The sequence below is a fragment of the Oxyura jamaicensis genome, chromosome 4, assembly GCF_011077185.1.
Source record: "Oxyura jamaicensis isolate SHBP4307 breed ruddy duck chromosome 4, BPBGC_Ojam_1.0, whole genome shotgun sequence".
NCBI lineage: Eukaryota > Metazoa > Chordata > Aves > Anseriformes > Anatidae > Oxyura > Oxyura jamaicensis.
This window is the reverse complement of record NC_048896.1, coordinates 63,261,098-63,266,614: the sequence shown is the minus strand read 5'-3', so window position 1 is coordinate 63,266,614 and position 5,517 is coordinate 63,261,098.

Sequence of the window (5,517 nt, the reverse complement as noted above, 5' to 3'; positions counted from 1 at the left end):
AATCTTAGCATAAAGTAGGAGGAAAAAAAAAAAAAAAGAAGAAAAAAAACACATTCTTCTCTTCACAAGTCACACCAATAGTGTCTCCATTGCTGCTAAGGAAAATTTTGGCTGTGTCTAATAAGGAAAAACCTGAGAAATCATTTCTAGTAAAGCCTATGCACAGGTCTGTGTATAACTCAAGCAGTGCTATCGAGATGGCAAATAAAATAAAAGCATATGGTGAGATTAAACTCTCATTCATTTACTGAGTTTGTTAGAAGTAAATGGCAACATTGACCAAAAAATAAATAAATAAACAGCTCTACTCCTAAGCTGTCATTCCTGAATGACACTAAAACTTAGTGTGCTACTTTTTTTTTTTTTTTTTTTTTTTTAATTTTAATATTCATATTCACTTTGTGGTGCCACCATCAGTCAGGATCTATAAACTCTTCCTCCATCCTTCTTTTTTTTTTTTTTTCTTAGAGAACTGCTCTTTGAAGGCAGGTACAAAATGCCAGAGGAGCGGGCACAGATGAAAAGGCAGAACGTACTTCATAAAGCTTCAGTGGAATCCACAGAGCAACTATGCTGATTTAATAGGTCAGCACACAAAGACAAAGCAGTCAGGGTGAAAGAGTCTAACAAGGGATAAATACTTGGTAACTAACACACAGCAAGACTTCCAGCAACTTTTCACTAGATTTCAGAGATACTGTTGTGCCTCGTAGGCCTCATTATATGCAGCCTGTAGCATGTCATTACTGAAGGAGGGTTTGAGAACAGGAAGATTAAGAAGAAACTACATGTGCTGCAAGTTGCGTGGAAATTGCCAACTACACTGGTTGCCTGTTTTCAGCTCCCCTGGGTTACCTCACTGTCATGACACACTTCATAGATGTATGTAAAAGCATGACCAAGACTAAGACATCTTGTGCCACAATACTGCTATCTGTTGAAATTAAGCATAAAATTAGCCAAAAAGTTGAACTAACAGACTAATCTGTGGATGGAATTCATGTACTACATACTCCAAATGCAGAAGTATTTAGGAGCCTGTTTCCCATGCGTTTCAGTGGAAGATACACGTTGAATGTTTTCTTTACAGACCCAGGCTGAAACTTTGGCGTACAAAGAGTATCACAGCATTTAACTGAAAAAAAAAAAAAAAAAAAATGCAGAAAATTTTGAGGCCATCTGTTTTACTGTTCCTTCTGGTAGGAGAAATATGCTTTGTCTCTGTGCATCAAAATAAACTCTCTATAATTTATGTTGCAACAGATCTGCCAAAAAAAATAATAAGGAATAGAGTTCCTCTGACAACTGAAGCACGTTAAGTAGAAAATGACCAAAGCCTTGTTCTGACAGCAAACTAGATGAGGCCATATTTCGCAGCGTCCTTCCTCTTTCCTATTCTAAGTTTGTCATCACACTGTAAAATCGCCATCTCTGTTACCACAAGTGGTAAAAATTCAAAATCTTGTCTCTCCACTCATTTCTGCTCCCTTAAGGAGTGTTTATCTGCTGCTTGCACAATGACCACATGAAATATCAGATTCTCCAAGGTCTTATTTGTCTAGAAAGAGCAGGCCAATAACATCGGTACTTGAAGGATATGAAAGATGCCATAAACTTAACTATAAAGCACGTTAATAATCTGCAGACCCAAAGTTAAAAATCTCTGTATATTTAAAACAATACTGCACAGCAAAATCTGTTCCACTAAGCTCACAAATTGTAAGCGTGAGTTTAACAAAAATTTTATTTCTCCTAAGTGTGACTGGAGAGGAATAATGGATATTTTGTAAGTTTCAGACTGTAGAAGGTAACCATTCAACATTAAGAATGATCGTGCCCAAATCCCATTTCTATTTCTAATAATATATTTTGCTCATTATTCCCCACACATAAGCACACTCTTATTCTCCTACTGAAAACCAGAGTATATTATAACGTTCTGAAAATAAATGGGAGGAAAAAAATGAATCATTTTCAGACCCGTGCTTCAGGTTGAGCAAACGAGAGAAAACAATCTGAGCAAACGAGAGAAAACAAAAGCCAGTAAAGAAGCGATGGGAGAGAGGAGGAGATAACCCCGAGCAGCACCGCGGGCTGCACGCCAGCGCCTGACCAACAGCACCACCCGGCGCCCGCACGGGCACCGCCGGCAGAGAGGAGAAGGCAGCTCTCCCTCCTCAGGCGGTGGGAAGTGAAGGATGCGAGACCCAGTCCAGGTGTCCCACCTCACGTGGCGCCACCAGCCCTGGATTTTTAACACGAGTAGATGCTTTGCTGAACGGGCACAAGAGTGAAGATAGGATCAACAGCTTTAACAAGTCAAGAAGATGAAGCCTTTCATTTCTGAGTCAGAAAGGTAACACTGGTAGTAATGAACTACAAGCATGTGACAGGGAAGATGCCTATGAAGTGTTTTTTTGGTCACATTCCATCTCTCTGTCTGGGATCTTTTCAACACTAACATGTTTTAACACTTTTTGAAGGGTTTCCACCACCCCCCTCATTTAAAACTCACAAGTCACAAAGGAATCATCTCAGAGAGAAAAGTTGCCACTTCTCATGAAAGCAACCCAGAGCAGCTGCATGTTCTGCACCAGTCACCCCACCTCTGAATGCCGAATGGAGGAAGATAGAAACCTGACTGCTCTGCCTGGCCTAAGCACTGGGGTGGGGATTTCACGGGAATGATAGGACTTCTGACTTCTCAACACTTCATAACCGTGCCAGAAAATGAACGCAAATCTTCATGAATCAAAATCAGAAGTTATATATATATATAAAAAAAAAAAAAAACACCTATGATTAACAATTGCCATAAAGAAAGCAATTGATTCATAGGCAGCTGTAGATCAAAGTCATCTTGGGATGAAATCTCCAATCCAGTGCAACATTTTGTATTCCTAAAGGGAAGTTATATAACAAATCTAGAAACTTTATAATTGGATAAACTTCTTTTCATTTTAATTAGACCTCTGAGAGAAAGCACAAGTTCACAGACTTTGTCATCTCTGCTTAAGTATTTCAAAATGCAATTTCAAATGCTTCTGCACCATTTGCATCTTATAAGTTTTTGTGTATGAGCGATACTATACTCAATCCTATGCAAAGTCCTGATCAGAGTTACTATTTCTAGGTTCTGGCGGTAGTTTAGATCAGTTTAAGCCGTAAGCAGCAGCTTTGTGACAACAGTCAGCCTTTGCTGGAATACCTTCAGACAATAGTCAAAGCCACTTCTACCTTTTGTTGAAGGAAACACCACAGGAGCCTTCTTCACATGGCACACACTGGAGGATCCATTTTCTGTATCAAGAGAAAATACACAACCAAATCTACAAAAGGACCAGCAACAAGTCATGAAGACTCAAGTCAAGAAGAAAGTCTTACTCCTTTAACCTTCTCAAATCTTTGGAGAAGTCAATAAACATATGGGCAAGGAAAACAACTATTCCGAGGTAGAACTCTCCAAGAAGATCTGGTCCCATGGAGACATTTTTACAGCCTTTCATAGCTTCTCACCAGCAGTTATTCTGTACTTCATTTTAACGCTGCAAATATTAATTCACATATAAAAAAAAAAAAAAAAAAAAAGACTATCATCACAAGATATTTCTGAACTTGTGTGCAGCTGGCCATGTTACTCAAAGATGACTAACGCACTCCTTGTTAATGCATTTTGTAAAGATGTGATAGAAAGCAAAAATGCAAAATGCTGAAAATAAATCCTTGGAAACAGAAGAAAACAAAATCCAAACACATACTATAGATTTTTCTTCTGCCAAACACTTAAAGACCTAAATAAAAATAGTACTGCTTGAACACTACTACCATTATATTATGTTTTTTGAAAAACAGTTGATCATATTCCAAAGCACTACGCTGTTCTGCTGTGACAACCTGGTAAACGCAACATAGATAAACAAGGTCTCTAACTGGTCAAGTAGCAAGCCACACAAACAGCGTAGATATGTCTGGACTGACTGTATTTAGGTCTTCCTGTATTAAGCGTCAAATATATTGTATGCATATTTGTGTACATTATGCTTAAGTAGTTTCTCTACATCTGTGTTTTGCCTCCATCTCCCTCACAGCAAGATAGAAGTGAAAAGGGAAAAGATTTGATTAATGTAACAGGCATGAGATCCTAGTAATCTGATTTAAGCACCACCTTTGATTTCACATGCAAGCTAAACCTCGTAATTTGGGTCTGTACGCGCGGAAAGAAATTTGAAGAATCCCTTTACTAATATTGGTAAGGCTCTTATATTATAAGCCCGGATGGTTTGTGACAGCAGACACCAATTCAGGATGACCCAGCTTGAGTCCTATCTGCCTTCCCACAATTTTTTTTCCTCATCCTGTACTTTCCTAGCCCATCCAACCATCAGCAGCAGCCCTCACAAGATGCCACAGTGAGTTATTCAGGACACCGTGCTGTACCTCTGTGGCTGGACGCTGTCAGCCCAGGCCCTGGATCAGCTCACCAGAGGGGCACAGGAATATGCAGCCTGAAAAACAGGGCAGGGCAGGATTATGGCAGCAGCAGTTTAGATTAGTTTAAATTACACAAGTGGAGATACAAACCGCACCCACTCTGTCCTCACTTACAGGGAGTGACATGGAATATTCAGCAAACTGTCCAGGAAGAGCAGAGAGGAGCACGTAACTGTATCTAAGAAAATCACTTGTGCTGGTTTTAAGTCTGTAAGTCTCCAACTTGGACAAAAAAGTGGGAAAGATGGAGACAGCATGAGGGGGAAAGTGAGTATGCAAGAGTGCATGCATGCAAGAGAACTGAAATCAAGGTTTTAGAGAAGATCAGGCTTTAGTTAACATATTTACTTATAAGAAGTTGTCACATTTTACATCAGAAACCATATAATTATTAACGAGGCTTGACAGTAAAAAAAAATCACAATTATAATGTCAAAATCTGAAAACTCCACATTTATTCAACCTGAGAGTTTAAAACTCTTAATCTGTAAAGAACCAATTTCAATAGGACTCAAAAATGTGCAGTTTCTACAGCTCTTGTATGTGACTAACTGACAAGCTAAGTTTAGAATCATGGTGTTTAGACTTTACAATGCATGAAACAGACGGCGTATTCTCTTTCACACAGGTCAACATAATTTTCAAAGCCATTCATAAATGGTAAACTAAAGCAACAAATTTAAGGCAGCTTATATAGCAGACTGGTGTTTCTCTCGTGCTGCGCTCTGCTCCATTAATCCAATCGGGGAGTGGTGCTGCAACATCCCCTTTTTTCATGCAAGATTCCTAAAGTATGGATCACCTTCTTCCCATCTTCATCAGCTGCCCCTATCACAGACGTCTAGTACTAGGCATCATGACATGTAGCTGGAAAACATCATATTTACTTATACACCTGCATACGAGCAGGGAAAAATAGACCAACTGTTTAAAGTAGTAGAATCAAGAAAAAGAAATTGAGAATTGAGTAGAATCAGGAAAAAGGAAAATGGATCTTTGCCCATTAAAAACCACATACAACTTTGC